At 34.8% G+C, this 25,706-nt stretch overlaps 1 long non-coding RNA gene across 1 annotated transcript; it reads right to left on the reverse strand.

Moving 5' to 3' along the window:
- Nucleotides 1–22,321: 22,321 nt before the first annotated feature.
- LOC128076473 (uncharacterized) lies at nt 22,322–25,407 on the reverse strand. The gene is made up of 2 exons (XR_008204394.1): nt 25,376–25,407; nt 22,322–23,752 (listed from the first exon to the last, which is right to left on the reverse strand). It is a non-coding gene; the product is annotated as an uncharacterized LOC128076473 (long non-coding RNA).
- Between the last annotated feature and the right edge of the window lie 299 nt (nt 25,408–25,706).

Consider the following 25,706-nt stretch of genomic DNA (forward strand, 5'->3'; position numbering starts at 1 on the left):
CTACATTCAAGACAGGGACCACTTTCCTAGAAAATTCTGCTGCTTCTGGCTTCTACCACTCAGCAGAGAACCAGCTTATGCTTTTTTTATGTTGAGATTCTGGTTTAGTTTCTTCACAAGGGAATACATGCCACAGTGTAAAGCTTTTCTGCAAACGTACTCTGCAGAGCAAATGAAGAAAATAAAGGTAATTGTGAAATTCTGTTCAAAGTCATTATTACCTGGTTCCAAATTGTTAATGCATATAGGTCTATAAAGATGCAGGGGTGAAAAAAATGATAGGTAAATCTTAAGTTCATTTAACCTTTCTTATGATATAATGACAAAAAGAAATTAAATGAAAACAGAAGGTAATACTTTGAAGACTACTACTTTGAAGACTTACTGTCTTGAGATATAATTGAGGCCAACAGCTTAGCAAGATTCAGTGAAAGATTAGACACGTGTGGATAATAAGTATATTCATAGTTATTTCACAAAGAATAATTTTCTTCTTTTAGAAGGAATTTAAATGTCATAAATTCTATTAACTGATAGGGATTAGGTTGAAGTTCACCTCTTGGCAAATTATATTCCATTACTGGCCACTGCAGAGTTAGTTTTTGCTTTTTTTGCTCATGCATTTACTACAGATCACTATCAAAAATAGAGGATTGGGCTAGACCAAATCAACATGCAGTGCAGCACAACATGTGATATTCCAAAGAGCACTTTATTATGCCACATTTTCTATCAATACTAAAAACGTTAATTATGAACTGAAAAAAAGAAGTATGATAGCTGACTAATTGAGACAAACATAAATATGGACTTTGCTGTTACTATTCTGAAATAGTTTTCATATGATTTCTCCTACTTCCTCAGTCCTCTAAGCATCACATAAGTTACTTTTGTGCATAAATTAAACAAAAGTGGCTGCAGTTTTCAATGCTGTGAAGATCATGTTAGCATGGAAGACAAATGCTCTGCAGCAAATTTAAATATTTTGTTTTCAATATGTAGAGTTCTCTACCCTAAGAATTCCTGGTACTTTCTGAGTTACTGCTCTGAAAATTATATTGCTTGTTCAGATTGATTTGATCTAAGTAACAATTTGAAAGTTTACACTTGTAGGTAAAAGGCCTCCCAAAACACCACAGAGATGTAGTTACCCTTCTTCTTTTACAAAAATCTCTTTCCTTCTCTTGTAGAAGTACCCATAGATAGCTTTGGGGAGATAAATCATTAAGTGCTATAGTTAAGGTGGTCAACTGTGATGAGAATTTTTCTCTCAGTTTTCATTATAAAAATCTATTTTTAGAGATAGACCAAGTGTTACATTTCTATAAGCCTCAAAATAGCAATCAGGACCACAAATCCATTTCAATATTTGTCTTTGAGTGAAGTTTTTTTTTCAGAATACTTCATTGAGAGTTGAAAAAATGTTTTGTGAAAACCAGGTGATGTTTCAAAGTTAGCTTCAGCATGTATGAAATTTCAAGGATTTATGGAGTTATTTACATAACTATCTACATAACAGTTAATCTTGATTTAGTAGCACTTAGGAAAAGAACAGCAGACACATGCCCTGTGAGTTGTATTTTACACTTCCACCTGCTACATCACTGCCTATTTTCATTTATCATCACTGCATAACATCTTCATTTATTAAAGGATTATACTTAGATTTTTGTGCTAATAAATATACATTAATGAGGACAACACACAGACAATATCACTGGCTTTTAATTTTTTGTTGTTGTTGTTGACTACGGATATTGGTTCAATACTGATACTGATCTACACAAAAATGTCAAGAAGCAAAACCAGTATGTGATGAAACAATGGTCGCATGGTGACATGACTTGCATTGGACTACTGGTTACAATTAGAAAATTATAATCAGTGATTAATATAAGTCTAGATTGTGAATTTATTACAAAGTACCTGACTTTGAGGTTACAATTTTCCACTTGTTAAAAGACAATTACTTCCCTCTTAATTGTGTTTTAAATAATTATTCTCATAGTTACCTAAGTACTCTTTTGATTCCAAACCTACTCAGCATCACCCAATAAACTATCAACAGAGCAAGAATTTAAACAAATTTCTCAATCCAGAGCCAAACAATTCACTTATAGACTGTCCGTATACCTTTGATAGGAGATAATTTTTGTAAACAACACTAGGCATTTCTCTGTATACTTAGATACAAAGAGACACTAATCTCAATTTAGTAAGGATTTTTGCTTTTTTCTTCTCTTTGTATTATTCTAACAGTTTTAATGGCTCTGTTTCATCATGCATACAGTGCAATAAAATTCTTAGGCTTTTTTTGGAGGGGTGATTTTTTTTTCTTCTTCTTAAAGTTTTATTCAAAAAATGTGTTTTCAAATTGATACCTTTCAGAACTGACTAATTTGTTGCTTTAATATATATATGAATGCTCCTAAAAGGACATAGTAGATATACATCATAATTAAGAAAAACTGACATGAATTCAAATCTGACATTCTTTATACTTGACCTTCTGTGACACAGTCTATTTTTCACCATCAAAAAAAAATCTCTATTTTCATAAAAAAATTCTGTTCAGGGTACAAGAGCTCTAAGTAACACAATATCGCATAAACATTAGCAGATCTTTTGACAGCAGTTCTTCTATTTTTAATAAATTAACAAAAAAAAAGAGTATTTCATATGCCTGAAAAATTGATGATAATGAGATTTCCAAAAGTTCTTCAGTACCTTACCTGTTGTTTTAGTTTGTATTTAATTAGAGTTTATTTAATTAGATAATAATTTAATAGAGCTTAACTTAATTAGAGTTTTGGCACAATACTTCTAAGGTGATATTTTTTTCTTAACATAGTGGGAAAATGACTCTTATTCTCTTCCTATTATTTGATTACATACATATACTGCAGTACATTTGATGCTTTTGAAAAGATGAGATCTAAATCCTTTTGCCTAAAGGTGTATTATCTACGGAAGACTGCCATACTATGTGTACCATAAAGTTAACATGGATTTTTATAATTATTTGGTGCTTTTGAGAGTCATATTCAATTAGTTTGGATTTTTGAGGTATGGGTATTTAGAACATGAAACAACTACTGAAAGCAATGTTTAGTAAGTTTCCTAAGTGTTATGCTAGTCTCATGAACTTGTAACTTATTTTCAGCAGACTACTCATTTTTCTACTCAGAAAAATGTAATTATTAAGTATCATCAGTAAGAATGGTGTCAACTCTTACTATTGGAGAAGAATTTGTGGAAAGGGAAATAAAACTGTGTGAAAATAAATAATGCTAATGAACTTCAAAATCCTTAGAGAATATTTGGCACTGCATCTTCTTAATTAAGATATTAGTCTTTAAGTCTCCACCATCATAATAAGCATTACCTTATGATAAGATACTGCTGTACAGCTTGTATAGCTACAACAAAAATGGGGTATCATGTAATTGCTCCTCTAATAATTTTTGCCCAAACTGGAAAGGAAAAACAATACAAATCCCCACAGTAAGCGAGCTATCAACAGCATTTAAAACTTTAACTAGAGCATATTTTGACCAATGCAGATCAAAAGGAGAAGAAAGTTCACTGTACACATTTAATATTCTTTTCCTGCTTGTTCTCATTTTCTGATAGCTTTTGAGGAAATAATTGAAAATCTGGGGACCGAGACTTGAAGTGCTTTGGGAAAATGGTTTGTCGATGTTCCCTTGCATTTTTTTGATGTAGTATAATCTATATTTAATTGCAACATTAAATTTCATGTAACTTTCTTGAAAGAAATGTGTATCATAAAAATACACAGAAGAAAAGGACTGAGGCAGAATGGATCTGTTACAATGAATGTAAAGAGGAAACAGACCAGAGATAGAGTGTGATCATCATATGGCTAGATATGGTAAAAAAATAAAACAACTGAAAACTAGAAAAAGAGAGGAAAAAGGGCCAGAAAGTAAAACTGGAACTGCTACTTTTGCCACTGCTACTATTAATATAAGTAGTATCTTTGAATGTATATCTACAATTTATTTTTACCAGATTAATGTATGCTTACATGATGTAAGTTCTCTTTTGCTGACATAAGTATTGTTACTCAGTATTATGTGTGCTTGTTAAAATATTTTAATATATATATGCGTGTATGTATACACAAAAAATCTCAGATCAAACTGGACCTGAATTACCAGACTGCTCCATTCAGAACTCTCACAGAATTTTTTACTGCTGCATTATGGAAAACATTTTCTACTTACCAAGTATAGTAATACAGATATGGAATACAGTCTGTAGTCAGTATTCTTAGTATACATAACAATCAACTCTGAAAACATAGTTCAGGCAGTCAAAAAAAAAAACCCACACAAATTTTATTTGTGCTCCATATAAAGAATTTCCTGAAGATTTCCTGAAACTACCTTAGATCTTTATCTGGAGAGCCAAGATAAAACATTTCTGTGCATACTTTCAAAAGCCATTCTTTCTGCCCTTGCCTTTGACCAAAGTATTAGGAAAAAATTCAAAATATTTTTGGCAACAAGGCTATGATACAATCATGTCAGTCCGTACACATATAATGTGTATAGAGCTTTTTGTTTTTCTCTTTGGTGTAATGTTGTGACTTACAGTTGCTAGGGAATAGAAAACTCAAAATCAAAATTCAAAATCTGCACTGCATATTTTGCAAGTGCGTCATTCAGATCTCTGATTTTTGTTTCCTTAATTATAGACAAAGCTCCTTTCAACTGTGGAATGAACTATTTCATACATAGATTCCATAAGTTATGGAGGGAAAAATAAAAAACATACATGTATTTTTACTAGATATTCAGTGCTGTTTAATACGATGATCTGCCCCCACGCCCAACTAGTTGTCTAAGGTGAGGAATGTTATAAATTGTTGACATATGCCATCAATACTAGAAGTATTTATTTTGTGTCAGTTTCATAACAATATCACTTTCACAATGTAATCAATCTAAGGATTAACAGTAAAATCAACAGAATAGTACATCACAATATCCAAACAAACAACCAAGCAGCAAGCTTATGACTCCTATGACTCTAGAATAAAAACTGGATTTTAGTTGAAATACATGTCTGCATTCAAATATGACTACCTATCAGCATGTTATTGATTTTCTGGATTGAGTACACACACAAAAAAATGGGCACTGGTAATCATTCAACATGGCTTACTTGCTGTAGAATCTAAAACCAATGATCTATGAGGAAATCAACTGTATTTTTTTCATCCAAAGAAGAGGAGATGGAACTTCTGTCAGAAGTAGAAGCAGCATATTTTAAGCTTCACTGAGATTTTGTTCAAATTAAATAGAAATTTTTTTTGCCAACTTTCTTCCCCTGTTCAGATAGATTAAAATCGAACTGATAGGTTCTCAAGGTCAAAAAATATTTTGGTCAACATTGTTTGTTTTTAATTTGGACACTTCTGTTCCTTGTAACTTCACTGAATAAGTCATGTGAGTGAATTAGCTGAATAACTCATGAAATGATTTAATTTCCTATCCCAATATTCTTTAGTGTTTATGTTTAAATATTAAGACATTTAGCTTAAGAAAAACATATAAATTCCATAGACTGGGAAACAACATAGTTTCTGTACTGGGAAAAAAAAAAAAAAAAAAAAAAAAAAAAAAAAAAAAAAAAAAAAACAACAACAAAAACTTTTACTGTAAGAAATTTTTAAATATTTCTTTATACTTAGGTATTATTAAACTGTACATAAGTAAGGTACAATTTGTATTCCACATAAGAAATAAGGAAATTGAACACTTCAGAAAGTTATTTCATTAAAAAAATAATCAAGAATGATTATGCTCATTATTGGACTAGAAATAGGAATGATCAAATATAGTTTTCTTCTGGATTTCAGGTTGTAATAGCTTTAAATTTAACTCTGAGATGATATATTAAAGATAATCCAGATGAGCACAATTCACTGTAAATTTTTTCTTGCTTCTATTATTCTGGGGTAAGTTCTGGAAATTGTTGGAAGTAGAAGCAGCCTCTACCTCACCTTTGAGCTTGTCCAAAACAAGTTAGCTCAAGTCCTTTGGCAAGTCAGTGTTCATACTGACACTTCATGACCCTATGAGGCAGAGAAACTGCCAGGGATTAGATGTAGGGATTCATTGAGAAATATCAGTGAGAGCTGTGGATGTCTAATCTGATTGAGAAGGACACCATAAATGCACTAGATGCAGATCAGGCAATACCCTGTAACACTCTTGTGTCTATGCTCAGTAAAGCTGCAAAGACTTGTACTTACGTTGTAACCCTAAGCCCCCATAAGTAACTTATGTGATGCTTAGAGCCAAAGTAAACCAAACTGGACAACCAGGGGAAACTTAGAACCTGCTGGCTATCACAAGCTGCTTACAATATTTGTGCCAAATGCTATCATGAAATCGAATATAACAAAGAACAGGTCACTGAAAGACTACTCAAACATATTCACATTATGAAATTGAAGGGTATTGCCAGTCTTCTAAAAAACATGGATCCACTATGGAACAAAGTTACTCTGTAGAGAAATCCCTGTAAATTTCAGAGATGAAACATTAGATACCATAGGTTTTGTTCCAAATTTCAGAAAATTTCTAGGTCTCTCCAGTTCATATTATTCTTCAAGAAGAGCAAAATACATTGATTTATGGGTTCAGTACAGAAAATAATTGGCACTAAAATAACACAATAGCAGCATTCTGTCATGCATTTAGTTAAATGGCTGCAAGCCAGCGCTCCCCTGTTGCCCAGCTCTGGATTTCTCTCAACCTAAAGTTACAAAGATTTGGACATTTTGCTCAAAAGTATTTTAAAACTCTAGTTTTTATTTGTCTCACTTAAAATTTACTGTTCTGCAACTCTGATCTACCTCACATTTAATTCTGGGCAATTTTCATTATATTTCAGGAAAAAAAATAGACTTTCAGTGCTATCATTAACTCAATCTCAAACCAATGTTTTTGATTTCTTGTTAGAGTCTACTAAAGTTCTAAAAATATACAATACAGGCAAAGATACCGTTTAAGGATATTATGACTCATTACACAGTTCTCATACAAAATTATAGAGTATATGCTACTATCATTAGTCTACTTGTCCAACAAGTTACAAATGTAACCACCGCTGCAAAATTGAAGTCATGGTGCTAAACATGTAAAATGGGCAATGCAAATTTTCCTGTCTTCTTGTTTTTCCTCATTAAATCTCTACTGTCTCTCTGTATTCACTTACCCAAATTTTCAACAAAAACTTTCTAAAGTTGATAAAACCATTATTATCACTGATCATTATTCAAGAATAACTTTTCTCTAGAGAAAATTTGATCTTTCATCAAAAATGTTTAGTAAGAAAATAATAGAAATCCTAATAATTGTATTGGTATACTAAAATTGTATTATTCAGCATGAAAAGAACTTAAGTTCAACAAAAATTCAAAATACACGTGTGTTATTTGGTTGAATTTTCTTTGTGGTGACTGAAATATGACAAATACTACAAACACTATACCTGTTCCCCTAACAATATTTAGAAGTTAAATGGTCAATTTTCCATGATGTTAAAAGTGGTCATACTCTTCACAAAATTCCTGAGGTAATTTGAAAATTTGCAAATTATTTGGAAATTGTTAATTTCCTTTTCTTTTTTTCTTTTTTCTCTCCCTCTCCCCCAGTTATCTATCTCTCTTACCCTTCAGTTCGTCTTCTTCTGAAAGCTCTCCTACTCTTAATTCTTTTCATGGCCAAATGCATTGCTTTCTTTTCCATCCATATTCTTCACTCTCCAGTCCTTATTTTGTCTATTCCCACTCATCACTGTAAATGCTGACTGGATATGACCAGTGCTTGGATTTATATGACCCAGCAGTTTCTAAATGACTGACTGAAATTTGGAAGGAACTCCTGGCTTGATTACAGTCTGTATATTAAAGAATCCAGATGTGCCATGGTCATTCATGCTGAATTTCTGACACTTGGCTTTCCTGAAGTCTACAATTCTGAGTTAAGAAAACCTCTGCTAAAAATGAGCTCTAAAAAAAAAAAGAGTGCTGTCTTTCTAAAACTAACTTTCATAGCAATCACTAGTATCTGATTTTAGGATTTAGTTATGCATAATCATGCACATGTGCACACATGTGCATTCACGCAGTCCAAGTCTATAAAAACGTTGATAGGACTGGATTATAACTGGAATCTCCTAGTTCTATGTTATAGATACACATTTCTTGGAAATTATATTTTCTGCTTAAGTTTTCTATTATTTTTATTATAAGCTCATAGAATCATAGAATCACTAAGGTTGGAAAAGACCTCCAAGATCATCCAGTCCAACCATCCACATATCACCAGTATTTCCCACTAACCCATGTCCCTCAGCACAATGCCGAAACGTTTCTCGAACACCTCCAGGGACTGACTCCATTACCTCCCTGAGCACCCCATTCCAGTGTCCGACTATTCTCTTCGAGAAGTATTTCCTAATGTCCTATCACTAGAGTCACATGAGAGAAGATGCTGAGTCCCACCTCACAACAACCTCCCTTAGGTAGTTGTAAAGAGCAATAACGTCACCCCTGAGCCTCCTTTTCTTCTGACTAATCCCAGCTCCTTCAGCCTCTTCTCATATGACTTACACTACAGACCCTCACCAGTTTTGTTGTCCTTCTCTGGTCACACTCCAGGGCCTCAGTGTCTTCCTTGTAGTGAGAGGCCCCAAACTGAACACAGTACTTGAGGTGCGGTGTCACCAAACCTCTAAGCAAAACACCATTATCATACAATTCACGGTTGTCACTTTTATGTTTCTGTAGTTACATGAAGTTCTAAATTTGATGCAGGAGACATTCAGGTTTATAAAGCAGAAGAGGATTTAAAGACTGCCTAGTCGGATAAAAGCAAGGAACTTGGTAAAATGTTTCACTACCCTTCCCCCATTATATTTTTACTCATAAGTGCACCCTTAGTTACCATCTTTCATTTCAGATGGGTTATTCAGAGCAAAGATTTAATAGGTAAAAAGACTGTTCTAGTTATCTTTGTTGATTAAAACTCTATGAGAAAAACACATGCATTTTAGGACTACTTGGTCTTTCAAAGTGTTTCTCCAGGACCTAAAATTTAGTCCAACAGATAAGTCTTCATGATGTCAGGCCCTAACAACTGAGTGTGCAGTACATACACAGCCATACTTAAAGATTTTCTGTCACTGTGATTTCCTCTCATGAAGAGGAGGAACTGTTGTGCTGGGTCGTTGCAGGAAGTATACAACTCCCCCAGCACCTATTTATGCAGATAGGAGCATAGTAATTAGAGAAATCCCTGACAGATGATCTGTCCCAAGGGTTTGAAACATACAAAGCAGTCCAACTGCCTAAAGACTACATAGGAAAGTATATGTATCTAGGAAGTTTACATGGAATCCAAATAAAGTCTGTAAGCACAAAATGCAGTATAATGGAAAATAGGAGCTAAATAATGTGCTCTGGCCCTCTTTACTTCAATTAAACTATGCAAATTAAGAGAAATAGTATAAATTGCCATATCAACTTTCCTTGTCTCTGAAGTGTTCATTTGTTGAAACCTTTTTAACAGTATTCTGTGAATCAGTGGTATGCAGAAGAAATTTTTTTTTTCCATTTCTCTTTGAGTAAGCTCAGGTCAGCTCCCTGCTGACCGATTTTCAGTTACAGGGAAACCTGAGTATTTGCAAATGGAAATTATGCTTTGTAGAATTGGTGTTTGTAGACAAGAAAGTATTTTAGACCTCTCATGCACAAAATGTAGGAATAAGCTGATGTTATCATCATTTGTGAACATGTGAACACAGCTTTCAGAAGAAATACAGCTTAGTTTTCCTCTACCATTTCATATTAGGCATAGTTCATTTGGGAATGGGAGATACTTTGCTTCTACATCAGTCTCTGAGCAAACTACCAATAGAGGACAGTTCCTCTAGCCCAGGGGGCTCACAGCTGCCATGCTCAGCTATTTGGGCTTTTGGGCTGTGAAACAGATTTGTGAAAACATGCAACTGTTTGTGGGGAAATAATTCTTAGCAATTTTTCAGCCTGAATTCTCCTAGTATCCTTTCTTGCATAGAAAGTTGATTTTTATTTTTTTTATGACTTGGCTAACTCATATTAAAACCAAAAGTAATAGTTTATTGCATTATGCTATACTGTGTAGAAAGATTAGAAAAATCTTGCATGAACTGAATGTAGCAGTGAATTATGGCATAGAATATCATTATCATTTAAAAAAAAAAAAAAAAGAAGAAGAAAAAATAGTGACTATCCAAACATCTAGTTTATCTGAAATGAAATATAATTTATCAGAAAATTCATAAGAGCATCTGTAACAGCAAGTGTCTGATGGGCATATTTTCTTTTATGACTAGCAAATTAAGATCATAAAGAGATGAGATCAAAGAGAAAGCATATTTCTGTCATATGACATCTCCTTTTATTAAGCCATTCCAAGTGTAATGCTTCTAATTATATTTTCATATTATGAGTAAAAAGCAAGTTTCATAAATGCTGTGAGCCAGAGAAACTTCCTAAAGTGATGTTATTTTGATTTACGCCAGCTAAGGGTGGGCCAGAGGTGCAGTCTGCAGAAACTGTTGATTACTTTCATCTCAAACACTTAACTGTTGCATATTTTAATGTACAAATGCTTCTTACAGTAACTACAGTATTAAATTAGGATTTTAACATTATGGTTCATACATAGCATGAAATCTATTATATACAAATTAAACTGAACATTTAACGGTAAGATTTATAGACTCACATACTAAATCAGTATTCTAAAGTTTAAGATTTTTAAAGAAGTTTCAAATGCAGCATACATAAATCAGAGCAATATAATTGTATCTGAAAGTTAATGTATTTGAATCTGAATTCTGACAGTTCATATTAACAAATTATGGAAAATAGATTACATTAAGGATTAAAGTCTTAGAAAGCACCATCTATGGAGCAAATGGTTAAAACATCTAGATTTTCAAGCAACCTAAAATTAAGGATGTACAAGAACTGATGAGAAAGAACCTAGTCCAGATTAATACAGTCTAAATTGCATATAATTTACTTTTGCTCATTCTCTTTTAGCAGGGTAATTTTAAAGGCTTAGAACCATCCAGTTAGAAAATGAACTGACTAAGGCTCAGTCAGTTTTCAGTGCTGTGTATAGTACTATCATTATTTGTGCCACTCACAAGCTTTTCCCATAGCATTAGTCAGGAAATAAAATTATGATCATTTCTCTGTCTTCTGAGAATTGACGTCAGTGCAATCTTTTTGGGTAGAATAATTACTATCACCTAAGTTGCAAGAAAGATTAATATTTATTTCAGAGATAAAATATCTTAGGACAATGCATTATTGCTTTTATTATGGATTTGTACCAACATACCAGACAGAGAAGAACCAGTAATGATAGGCTATGCAGCCTTGTCACTGGAGTAAGCTATTTTATCATCATCCACTCCAACAATGCTTCCCTTCTGTAAACTGTTCTAGCTTCTCTACTCTGACCTTCATACCCGCATTCTTCAACACTTTCCCAATTTCATCACCACATTTCAGTTCAAATTCTCACACTACATAATTTAGTAATGACTCTAAAATCCTTCTACTCCCTTTTTTATTATTATTATCATTATTCATAGATATTGATTACAAAACTTTTAAACCCAATGCAGGCCCTTACAGCATTTTCCTCATTTAATGACATTCTGTGAGAAACATCCTGCTCATTCCAATTTTTTGTAGATTATCCTTACCCATGCTGTCTTTAGTGAGCTTCACCCCAAAAAATATCTGTAGTCACTGCATCCCATAAGCATGAGTTTACAGACAGTAAAATGAAGCCCATTGTCATGAAAATTCAATCCTTATGCTAATTGTTTGCCTTACCATTAGGCAAAACAAATATTAGCACCTGAGCTTTGTTTCTCATAAACATGACTTTATTTTGAACTACTCCTACTTCATGACCATCAGTGTTTTAGCTTAAAATGAGCTCATGAATGAATACTTATAAATTAGTTTCTCGTGAATGCTACCCTTTATCAGATTTTTTTTCCCCCTTTCTACATCTCTTGTTACATACTTTCTTCTTTAAAGAAATTAAAACCCTGAAATACTTACGTATAAACTGAAGAGATTTGGTGTAGTTATTTGTAACTTCTGCAATGATTGATTACCATGCCAGCTGCATACCTAGATAATATTGATAATCTAGTTTTGGTCCTTAGTGGAAAACAGATGTCACATAGTGCTTTTTACACATAGATCGCACAAACTGTCAGTGAATGTCACAGAGGTATTGCAGTTTCCTTTTACCAAGTGACAACTAGAAATCATGTGCAGATGTTTCATTGGGAAAGAAGGACAGAGGAACTGAGAGAAGTTAATTCTCAGCAAATATATGAAGCCAGCTTAGCTCTCTGGTGTATGGGTTAGAAAAGCAGGCATAGATAAGATAGGAATTTTTCCAGACTCATTTAAAAAGAAATGGTGAGCTCAGTGTGGACTGCAGGAATCTGAACCCTTCTGTGCATAACACTAGAATTTGTCGCTTTGGAGGTGAATTCACAGAGCACAGTGAATATGAATAGTTAACATAAGTGATTTCTTTATCCTTAATTTTATCCTAAACTTTCAAGATAAGAGTGCGTGTCTAATCAGTAGGGAAAAAGAAAAAATGCAGCATTGCATGATTGTTGTTTCTCAGTTCATTTATTCTTCTGCCTTTCTACTAAGTGAAATAAAACTGGGGACCAGCAAAAGAAAACCAGTGAACAGAAGATGGAATTTATAAAAGAAAAATGATTCAACTGTGTTCCTGACGAGAAATGGACAAGTGAAATTTGTCTCCATATTCCTATCTACATAAAATCTGGAAAAAATATAAAAAAGAGTAGAAAGTATTGAGTAAATGCATTTAACCTTGACAGTCAATAATTGATGACGTAATTGATGACATGTTAAAGAAGAAACAGTGGAAAACATCTTAATATTTGTCTTCTTCCTGGAAGAGAAATGAGAAGCATACACCAGATCAAACTGTCCTTCATTTTACATACGGGGGAGTCATTCTTTTTAAATTACTGTTTCATATTTGGTCAAGTTCTGCAATTCCTTTTGAGAGTAAGCACAAAGGAAATGAAAAAGAGAGAGAGAGAAGCCATCATTTGTCCACAGGGATCATATGAGACGCTCTTGCACAAGCTGACATTTACTAGGACACCTTGAAAGCACATTCATGGCAGATAAAATATTCACTTACTATGGGAAAATGTAGCATGCATTTATAAAGGAATCAGTGAAAATATTAAATCTATCTCCAAAATGTTCATATTTTCTGAGTGCTTGCATCTACTAAATTCCCTACACCATTGATCTAAATCTTAGTGACTTAACATTAAGAAATGCTGCGAACCTGTTATGACATCGTCTTTCTAAACCATCCTCACCAAAAGCTGTGTGAGATCCATGCAATTTCTTGGAAATCCATGTATGGTCATGTATTTCATATATCCAATCCTTGTAACTGGAGAATCTCGATAACAATGTGGGATGTCCAGAGGACCACCTCTACAAACTCATTCTCTGCAAAAAAATAACAGTAAAAATCCTTACTAAGTTAAGAAAAAAGTGAGAAAGAGAGAAGGAAAGAAAGGAGAGCAAAGAAAGGAAAAAAAGAGAAAGAAGGAAAGAGAAAGATGTAAAGTGCAATTTCTACTTTTTCCATGTAAAAATGAGACCAAGCTGGGTGGATTAACCTCTATCACCACGTAACTATTTGTTCTATAACTTTCACTGGCTTGTTTAATTTCTTTGGTAGGTCCAACAAAATAGCTTTTCCACTTTGATTAAATTAATGCAAATAGGAGAGGAGCAATGAAACAGCAGCAAGTCTGTTTCACGTAATTGTTTTACCACAGGGTTTTTGTGACTGGGCTATAGTCCACCAATTTAAAGCTATAATCTGGCCATGCTTGTGTGATATGAAGATTTGCTTTTCTGCATAAAATAAATGGAATGGGACTGGTGCTCTTAAAATTTCCTTTATGTAGAAGAAAAATAAATTCTTTAGGATTTTTATAAATATTATCTTTTGAAAAGAACATGCAAAGATATGTGGAGATGATAAAATATCTTTAGAAAATATAATAACTGTAAGATGCATGAGATTTAATGCATGCAAACGACAGAAAACCCCATCTTTGTAGAAAAGATGAAGCAGTGCAGAAGCAGTGAGATTTTTTTCTTCAAAAATCCAGTTAATCATGTGGTCATATTTCTACTGCAAGTTTCGATGTCTCAAATATCCCACTTGTATTTTAGCCAATTTTTTTTTTTTTTTTAAATTTATCCAATGGTATTTGTTGTTTATGAGAAATTCAATTCTCTGTGTATGTAGTTTACTAAGATATGGAGTCATAAATTCTAAGGAAAGGCTTGATTACACTAGTTTTTATCAAATATTTTTCTAACATATATCCTTTGTGTATAAAATGAGACATTCAAATTCATAGACGGATATTCATTTATATTAACCAATGTTCTTCCCTATTCTTTAAACAAATGTTTAAACCAGCACAGTGAATGAGAGCAAGTTTCTCAGTGCCATGTCCACCTCCAGGGATGTAGGTTTCACAGTCTCTCTGTGCAGCCTTTTGCAGTCTTTTATGACCAATTTTATTTTTTTTTCCCCTTATGTTTAGGTGGAATTTCTTACTGTTAGGTTTGTGCCCGTTGCCTCTCATCCTATCACTTGATACTACTGAGAAGAGTTTGACTCTGCTGTCTTTACTTCTACCATGGGGTATTTATGCACATATTTAAGATAAACCTGATTCTTCTCCAGGCTGGTCATTTCCATTCTCTCTCAGATACTACTCATGTGATTGATGCTTCAGTCCCTTAATTATTTCTGTTCCCCTTTGATCTTCTGATGATGCTCTCTCAGGATGGTGATAGCCTTCCTCACCACAGGGTGAGTGTGATGGCTCTGGCACTGTCTGAATGGACATTGTGATCCAAGTGTCCCTTCACAGACTTTGGCTTCTGCCTCCACTTTCTCCATTTTTTTGGTCCAGCCAAGCAGAGGAATTAGCATATTCAGAGGAACTTGCATATTCATTGAAGCTATAGGAAGACAGAAACGAAAGGAAGTGTGAGGGGGGAGGCATGTTCTATTATGGGATCAATACACATTTGAGGAAGATATAGAAGCGCCCTAGCACTCTTGAGGATAAAGTTAGCTGCTATGAAACTTCCAGAGAAAATAAAACATCACAGTATTCAGCAATTTGTATAGCAAGTAGCAGGTGCAGCAGCCCTCAAGTGGTGTTTCAACAAGTCCCCTGTGGTTTCAGATTTGACAGCATTTGAACAAATCTTATTTGTACATTAGTGTTTCACTCTTTGGGACACTGGGATCAATCTTATTGGGGTTTATATTGTGGATCATTTGTTCCTTATCTCCATGAGGAATAGTTGACTTTATGAGTTTTAGGCCTCAGTAATAGAAAGGTGTTTAGAACCTAGCTACCCTGATGAAAAGGAATGAAAACTGGTTCTGGAAAAATGAAAGAGGAGCGTGTCAGAAAGGCGAAAGACTCTAGCTTTCATATCTAACTAGCTCTGGCTTTTACTTTAAAACTGGGAGGGGGGTCTAGAATAAAATAGAAAAAACCTTTAGAGAAATGGTCTCCCTACCATGGCAAATATGAGACACATCGTAAACTGTAGTAATATAAGCACTGGTTCACCTGCAGGCTTGATTCAGGTTAAATTACAAAATCCTTTAGATAAATGTGTTAGTTTTGATGTTATACCTCCAACATCCCTAGAAATTTCAAGGGGGAAAAATGCAGTGATATTTTGGGAATATATAGGTGGTGGAGGAAATTTAACTGTGATTTAAGGGTAAAATGCAGTGGCAAATTTAAGCTAAACATGAAGAAAATAATCTTAAGAAGACCTTTTAGACAGTAGAACATTATTTTAAGAAACTGCTGGAAAGCCTCTCACTTTAGCAATGTACATTGAAATGAACTTTAAATAGTGTTTGATGTGTGCTAGAAAGGAACTGGTGAGTCATTACACTGTATTTTGAAGACCTGATGAAGTTTTTTGGAAAGTCAGTATCTTCTAGTCAAATGCAATATCTGCTTGACTGCTCAGTTCTCAGCATGGAGATAACCACAAGGATTTTCAAAAGTGATTTTTGTGTGATGACAGAGTTAAAGTTAGGATCAGAAAGAAAATGATATGGACATGTTTACATGGTTAGCCTACCAGAAGCAACCCAGTGGTAAGGGCCCACTGTGTACTCCAGACTCCATCTTCATTCGTCCTTTCTGTGGTGGACCTATCTATTCTGGAAATGTCTGTCCCAAATGCAGACAAAGAGATGAAAATTCTAGTTTCAAATTAAATTAATTTTATGTTTTTAAGAATTCAACAAACTGATTTTATCCTAATCTTATTTACTCTATGTGAAATAAGCAATTTTTCCATGCAACTGTTAGAAATTATTAAATCACTAATAGCCAGATGGAAATCTACAGAATACAGAGATTTGAACAAGACAATCTTAATGGCACAATCAAATATTACTTTAGATCACATTATTCATGCTAACACTGAGTATCAAGAAAATAATGAAGAAAAATACATATACAGTAGAAATTAAAAGACAGTTTTCTACTGCTTTATCTCTAAAGGTTTTTCAGGTATTTTCTTGAAAGATATTGATCTGTGAATGTAAAAGGTAATAAACTATCAAATTTTGGCAAAGATACATATTTACACACAGACACAATTCTAAGTGTGCTGTATTAAAAGATACCAATATTTTATTTTATGCATTTGTTTAAGTTCCTCCATAATGCAAATGATAGAAATAGAAGTTAAGCTGGAATTCTGTGGTCACAAAAGATTATATCACTTCTTTCAAACTTTTTAGAGAGTGAAAACATAAATTACAATGCTTGTAGGACTGAATGTGAGTTTACAAGAAGTCTCAGGACATCTTCTCTCTAAATTGGCTCTTACTAAATGTAACAGGGATCTGTTGGAAAGAGTCCAGCGGAGGGCCATGAAGCTGGTGAAGGGCCTGGAGCATCTCTCCTATGAAGAAAGGCTAAGTGAGCTGGGTCTGTTCATCCTTGAGAAAAGAAGACTGAGAAGGGACCTGATCCAGGTCTATAAATGTCTAAGGTGTGGGGGGCAGAATGGCGAGGCCAGACTGTTTTCAGTGGTGAGTGGAGACAGGACAAGGGGAAATGGCAGGAAACTGCAGCATAGGAAGTTCTGCACAAATGTGCGCAAGAACTTCTTTACAGTGAGGTGACGGAGCACTGGAACAGGCTGCCCAGGGAGGTGGTGGAGTCTCCTTCTCTGGAGGTGTTCAAGACCTGCCTGGATGCCTACCTGTGCGACCTGCTGTAGGGAACCTGCTTTGGCAGGGGGATTGGACTCGATGATCTCTGGAGGTCTCTTCCAACCCCTACAATTCTGTGATTCTGTGATTCTGTAATCCAGTATTATTTTATATCATCCTCTGAAATCTTATGCTAAGACTTCCTATGACAAATTGTAACAATATGAAATCACTCATCTAAGGAAATCTACCAGGAAATTCATTTTTATTCCATTTTCTCTAGCTTTTGAGTGTATGTAGTGATTTTAGGAGAGTTTTGTTTGCAAATGACAGAAAGTAGAGGAAGGCATTTTCACATGAAAGAAGAAAGAAAGAGCTCATATATCTATAGAAACCTGTGTGAAATGCCCACAGAAACTGAAAGGAATATCACATATTCTGGTAATTGTCATTGGAATATCATGCTTTTCTTATAAGAATGAAATAATATGCTTGTGAATGACTTGGTAATGGAAGTTTCCATAGAAATCACGTTCTATTAAAAAAGTAAATAAATCTTGAAATATCTAAAAAAAAGTTGTGAGAAGTGTGTGAAATGATATCTTGATATCATCAAGATATAATTTCAATGCCATCTGTGTAACTTTCCAATACTTGATGCATTCTACAGTGGAATGAGCTCAAGTGAATTGTTTAAATGAGTCTGTTTTCTTTACCTTTTGTTTCATTTGATTTTTTGATGTTTTTCAAAAGTTGGCTATGAAATGTCATCATTTTCCACTGGGTAGGTGAATAATATCATTCAAAGAAGCAAATAAACAAAACAAAGCAAAGCAAAACTAAACTAAGCAAAACAAAACAAAATAAGAGAAGAACATACACTTCACTCTATGATGTTTATTTTTAAAAAGATGGGGTTAGTTACACTGCTAATAATATTTAGCCACTTTAAAACACAGTAATGATTTTTACAAATACAACTGCTCTCAAAAAGATTCAAAAGTTCAGATTTTAATTTGGCGTAGATCCATGTAGTGCAGTATAAATCCTCAAGGAAGCTATTCACAGTTTTAAGAAAAGGAGCACAGCAAGAACATGGAAAGGCAGCAAATTGTGAAAGTCGGATGCTGTAACTGATTATTCATGATCATATAAGATTAGTCTAACTACAAGACTAGCAGTGAATAGGTTTTTCATTAGTTTAGTAATTAGAAGTGAACAGCAATTTCTTTTTTCTCTTCACGAACTGTTTTCATTTAAAGCACAATGTTGTAATGGAAAATTTTGCTTTATTTTTATTAGCATATATGTACATATGTTTAAGTTTACAGCCAAAAAGAAATTATATTTCTTTTGTAACTCAAGGGAATATGTTCATGTTTTAAACTCACTTCTCTCTCTCTGTTTTCCATGTTTTAACATGGCTGCTTTTCTCTGTAAATCTCGAAATTAGAGGATGATTCAGATGGAAAGAGACCTAAGGACATCTATAGTCCATCCTTGTGTTCAAAGTGGTTAGGTATGAGATCAGAGTAGACTGCTTGGAGTTTTTTTCTTGAAAGACCCCTAAGGACAGAGACTGCACAACCTCAGTGCTATAGCTAAACTAGTTGAGGATGCCACTGGCTGCCCTTGCTTTGAAGGCACACTGCTGCCAGCAGTACTCCAGGGTCTTTTTCATGAACCTGCTCTCCAGACTCTCAACCCAAGCCCATAGCTGCTAAGGGGTCTTTCTTTTGGGGATGGAACTCGGCATCTGTCCATGTCCATCTGCTAGGTTTGTAGATTTCTCTGACTTGTTCTTTCTCAGTTGCAGACCTGCTCTTGAACACATCAGTTGTCTCTCTTGCTTCCCCTTTGGTGTCCAATACAGCCTTTATAAGTGCATGCAGTTGCTGACAGAGGTGTTCAGCAGGACGGATCTCTTCATCTCTTTTTTGTTATTGAGTTTCTTAAAAAATATAAAAGTTCTTTTAAATGTAAAAGCAAGGAAAAACAGAGAAGTTTCAATGTTTCCATTGGTTAAGGATGTGATCAGATCGGATGTGATTTTCTTATTTCTTCCTTCTTATTTTTCAGTTTTTTTAATTTGGAATAAAAGTTGAGAAGTAGAATTGATGGCAAAAGGAAAAAACTGAAATTAGAAAACAAGCAAACAAAAAAGGCAATTTTGACATGGAAAACATAGGCTTCTTTCCAAAATATTTACTCTTCGATAGGATAGGAAAAGAGCCTTGCTACACGAAAGAGATTTTGATATGATTTTTCAAGTCAGACTGTTGTTTTTTTAATTATTTTTCCTAAAATAACATAGTTGCCTCTCTGAAAATGCCTGATTTAAATGAATTCTTGATTTGCTTACAATTGGAAAATATTTATAGAATAATTTTTTACTGACCCTGTGATATATTTATGAAAGTCTTACCCAGCCAAAAAATGGCATAACAATTACTAACAAACATTGTTAAATATCACCGGTTATCACTGAGTTTTGTCTTACATTTTCTCTTAATTTCTCAAATTGTAGACACATTTTCAAATCTGTAGACATCAGAATACATAAAAAGAATCAAAAAGCACTGGTTTGGTAGTTTGGTTCGTGTTTTTTATTTGGACTCACATGGGATGTATCATGTCTTGCTTGATACAGAAGGGGACATTTTTCCTCAATTACTCACTAGACAATTAACAGAGTTGACTAAACTGGGCAAGTAGTGATCTACATTCAAAATAACTGAGGCCTCAAACTCTCATGCAGTTATGCTGGATCAGTGATTGTGATAAAGGCAGTCTAACTAAGGAAACTCTCCTGGTATATCACCCATTGTATGGAAAAGAAATATTTTACATACTGTACATATTGAGGATGTGGTCCTGTTGTCATTTCCAAAGAATTAGTACAGCATGAAATAAATGAGCCAGGCAATAATGCTACTGAACCTTTTGCAACCAGAGAATGTGAAAGCAATTATTTTATGCCAGTGTGACAGAGAAAATTACCCAATAAACATAATATCATTTTCTTCAGGACTGGTGCCTTAGGGAAGGCCTGTGTAATTCAGACTGGAAAAGTTTCCAAGCATTTTAAATAGTCATTACTCTTGATTGTCTGATACATTCTCTGGGAGATACAAACTCAAGAGAAATCTTCAAACTCTCCTTTTTATGCCTGAGCTTTACTTTGAGCCCCACTATCACAGAACAGCCCACAGCACTTGGAGACCTCTGAAGAGCACTTGGTCAGGTCGTTCATTAAAAGCAGGCTACTACATTAAGCTACCTGTGGCTTTGTCAAGCCAAGTATCAAATGATTCTAATGAAGAAGATTCCTCCACTTCTCTGAGCAACTTATTCAATAATTTAATCATAGTCACCTTGAAGAATTTGCTTTATGTATCCAGGCTGAATTTCTCCTGAAGAAACTTGTGCCTATTGCCTCTTGTTCTATGCATCCATATACGGCAATTGTCTTCTCCATCTTCGTAGCTACTTTTAATAAATACAGTGTGATTAGATCACCCTGAGCACTCACTTTTCTAGACTTAACAGTCACAGTGTTCTCAGCCTTTCCCCATATATCTCGTTCTCCAGCCACCTTGGTGGCCCTCTGCTGCACCCTGTCCAATTTTTATCTCTCTCAAACATAGGGAGAAACAAAACCAGACCTTCTGTTGCATGCGTGTCCTAAATAATCACATTTTTTCATCTGCTGGCCATAGGCTAAGTGATACACACAGCTGAACATGCAGTTAGCTTTCATCGCTGCAAGGTCACACAGCTGATTTATGTTCAGCTTGCACTCTTTCAGGAACCCCTAAGGTCTTTTCCAGCAGACCTATTTTCCGTGCACTGAGTCCCGAGACAATACTGTTGCTTGGAATTATGCCTTCCCAGAGATAGGACTTCATATTATTCTTTTTTAGATATGATGCATTTGCATTATTTGCAGATTTTCCTGTCTCCCTGCATGATGACTCTTCCTTCAGATGTACCAGATCCTTCCCATTTGATATCTACTTACTAAAACAAAGAACAGAAATCAAGCATGACCAGTTACATCTATACAAAAGAAGCACACTAGTGATAAAAAATTTGCAATCAAAAAACTATTTGCAGTTAAACAGTTATATGGTAAATTTTAAGAAAAAGCATGGAAGCATCCGAAGATGCCAAAGTATTTCGGAAGAATTTTAGATCTATGCAATGCATTTTTTTAATAAAATATGGTAGTAGATTAACAACAAAGAAAACAGATTGACAATAGGGTTTACACATAAAATTGCTATCTGTAACCAGTAAGAGCATTGTTCTAATAACTAGCCTACTTCACAAAAATGGTTTGTTTATTTTTTTATAGGAAATGGATCATAAAACATTGAATTAATAGAGAACTCCAAAAATACAGTGCCATTGTTTCTTCCAGTTCACAGAATAACAGAATGATTAACAGACCTCTGGACATTATGTGGTTCAGCCTATACCCACAGGCTGCTGTGCAGCCAACACTGACTTCTTTCAGTAGTTATTTGCACCTATCTTTCAACAGTTGAAATTCTGAGCCCTTTAAAGGCCAAGGTCATTGTTTGACAATGTCTGGCATATGAAAAACGCCAGCTAAAATGTAGTCCAACATACATGAACTAGGAACCTAAAACCAAAGTAATCTGGTCTCTTCAAATTCATCAAGATTGGAAGTCACTATCTTCTTGCTCCAAAGGCTTTAATGCCTTCTTAATCTTTAATTTTTCTTTTTCCTGAAAAGCAGAAAACTACAACTTTGTAAGCAGTTTTTATATGTACAGTAGCTTCATATTCAACACTCTTAATTTCTTCCCATGAAAATTTCAGGCATTAAAATCTTTCAGGTTCTCACACTTCCTTTCAGTGCAATCTTCACTGACTTTCTGTGTATTCTTCCATTTTTTTTTTTTTTTGTTTGTTTGTTTGTTTGTTTTAATCTGAACATTTCCTCAAAACAACTCCAGTGCTGATAAAACTACACTGAGAAATGTTTTAGGAATGACAAATTTTGGCAAAGCCAAAACTATACAGTTCTGCTTCTGGCTTCTCCTCATCATTCTTTCCTGTTCACTTAACTGTAGTAAATTTCACAAGTTTCATTTAATTGTTTAATCTATTACTGTCTCACTTTACTGGGTCTCTCAGACAAAGATTTTCACAAGGTTTTGCTAACTACAAGATGTAAGTGCTGGGCAATTAATTTAAGAGTAGTGTACACAATAGCCAGAGTTTACTTCAAAAATTGCAACTTTTCATCAGGCTAGACAGGAGTTACTACTGCCATGTTCTTGATTTACCAAGTTAACCAAAACTCCAGTAACCTTCTGGATTATGTAACTCTACATTTGGACCATTTTTAATCAAGTATGTCAGACAGTGGAAACTTTTTTGTGTGGACATACAGCCAGTCAAACATCACTTTGAGTTTAGTAATTGTACAACAAAATTTAGCACGGAAATGTGAGACAAACAGAAAAAAAAAAAAAAAAAAAAAAGAATACTTAAAATTACTCATTTAGGTACTGTTTTTGAAGATATCAAGTGAAAGGGAACTCTTCAACCAAGAATATATTTTATGGAATATCCTCCACTGTTTACTCTCAAGACTTCTTACTGCTACTGCTGCTGTAGTTGCTGATTTTCTTGTAATAGAGAAAATTATTTCTAGGGAAAAATCCTCATTCTGATAAAAATAAAGTATACAACTCCAGAAAATATATTTTTTTTTACTAATTATCAATAAACATTGTTAGGATGCTTTTTTATTTCTTTAGAGTTTCTCATATTGCATGAATATCATTTTAATCTTTAGAGAGGTACAGAGGCTTATGTTAGCAGGAAATGACAGGCATCCTGGGACTTCAGAAGCAAAGACTGTGCTCACTCAGTCCAAAAACATTCTTCACAGAAAATTCCCCAGACACTGAAGACAAACCCTTGCCTGGAGAGGACAAGAAGTGCAACAACAGCATACTTTGTGTTGAAAAAGACAGAATGTTGTTCAAGCGTAATTTCCTTTACAGTTCTTGGACAATCAGAAAGTACGTTTAAACTGACTTTTCTTTTTTTTGGAATGAAATGGTAGAGAAATTGCAATGTTCAAAACAATCAACAATTCAGTAAATGAGCCCCGTTGAGAGTTTTCTTTTTTAAAGAAATATCCACCTGCAGCTAATCAGTGATGACAATACACCAGACTGCATGCCGTGGTCTCAGGAAGGGGCTTCCCACAAGAATGCATCCCTGGGAGGGTCACTTCTCAGTGGCGTACAAGTTGACAGGGGAACACTGAACCATGCCCATTTGCTGCTCTAGAAAAACAAAGCAATGATTTGAACAAACGAGAGAGAAACATGGGCACATGTTAAAAATCCAGGAATGAATTTTGAAGTGGATTTTTTCAATATTTTAATTTTAATAATTATTAGAGGAAATGGAAGAAGTGATTTATCCTGCCAAGACTTCTCTAGCACACTGTGGAGCACAAAGCATCCAGTATAAATCTGGAAAATAAAACTGCTGATTTGTGGAACTTGAATGCTTTGAGTAACCCAGGTATTAGCAGTTCATAGTGATTTGCTGATGTTATAAACAATATGACAATGTGGAAGATATCAAGGAGTTGTCTGTCTGTGTGTCACAGGTGTGTCATTTATCTGTCAGACAGAATAATGCAACATTGTTCAGTATGAACACCTTGGAGTAATGACTCAGATTAATCTAGGAGATTCTGTTCCTGTGTTTTTCCTTTCCTGGGAAAATAAAACACACAAAAGCAAAGCAAGAGGACTAACACTCATAATAGAACATAAACCCAAGGGGTTGACAGAGTAAGACAGAAAGCTTTTGGCAAGACAGAAGTCTACGCAGGTTCATGCTTATTAACAGTGACAGGATTTACACTTTTGGGGCTTGGATGTTTCTTTAAGTTGTTAATTCTAGGGGCATACCTCTGCCCACATGGCAAGGAGTGAGCCTAACACCTTGCCTTCTACCTTTGCCTTCTGGTTTCCAAATAAGGAAACTCCACCCTTCCCCTTGGCATGCAGCAGCCAAGACTAGCTATCAGCAGGGCACTGTGAAACCCAGAATGAGCTGTGGCACACAGTGACAGACATCTGAGAAAGCAGCTACCATCAAAAGAAGATGCTGCAGCACAAAGGCAGGTGATGGGTAAATCAGAAACATGCTGAATGCTGGGGGACAGATCATCCTTACAGTTTAATTACTAACACATTTATTAATCACATGCATGTTTGAAGTAACTTCTCTCTCCGCTGAATGGTGCCTGGCTATTATTCACAGAAGAATGTGCTCCAGTGAATGGGAGGTCAGTGAATGGGATACCAGTTCTCACTATCCACACTGGACAAGCATGCATCAGGATTGGCTCTTGTGTACAGTCCTCTAACAGCACCCTGGCACCTTGCCACACTCTGCATGCCTTCCTATTGTGTCTTTCATGTCATTCAACAAGGCATCACTCTCCTAACCTGAAATATAGTTGAAGATTCTTTGGTCTGAAAAAGCTATACCCAAAAGCTATACACTTAGGGCCCTGGTGCAGGACCTGGGGCTCCGAATTACAGTTGAATGTTAAATAGTGCGGATATGCATCAGCTTCTGCCATTTGAGCTCAGAAACAAGTAATTTCAGCCATTGATTCAGAGATAAAATTTCTTTTCTCTTACAGCTATCTGTAGAGGTAAAAATGGGAAAGTTGTGAACCTTTTCCTAAACTGTTAGTCCAGCATATCCTTCTGGCTGGAACTGCTGAAGTGAATTTACGTGAACACCGTTAGCTACACTAAGCTGGGACAAGTGAGTCAGCGTGCTCCTCAAAGGCCCTAGGAATCAGCTCAAAAGTCTCATTTTCATAAAGGTTTAGAAAAACAAAGCTCATACCTAGGAATGGTGCCAGAGGAACTACTTACTGTTCTACACATGCATACAAAGATCCTGTATTTCAGTCTTATGAAAATCCAACAGCTTTTACCAGGATTGCAAATTTTCAGTTCAATTCCTACTCCTAAATAACTTGGGATATCCTTTGTGAAGAGTAGGAAGAAAGCATAAATAAATAAATACATTTTTTAAAAAAAGCACTGAAAGCATTTCAATTTTAGAGAATTCTTTCCTGAGCCTGGAATCTCATATTTGATCCAACACTCTGATATATCAGCAATGCATTTCAAAATATTTCCAAATGAAGGGCAGTAACACTGCTCCACAACATGAGAAAGCTTGATATTCAGCAAGGCAGAC

This window comes from Tympanuchus pallidicinctus, unplaced genomic scaffold (genome assembly GCF_026119805.1).
Source record: "Tympanuchus pallidicinctus isolate F22 unplaced genomic scaffold, pur_lepc_1.0 scaffold14, whole genome shotgun sequence".
Classification (NCBI taxonomy): Eukaryota; Metazoa; Chordata; class Aves; order Galliformes; family Phasianidae; genus Tympanuchus; species Tympanuchus pallidicinctus.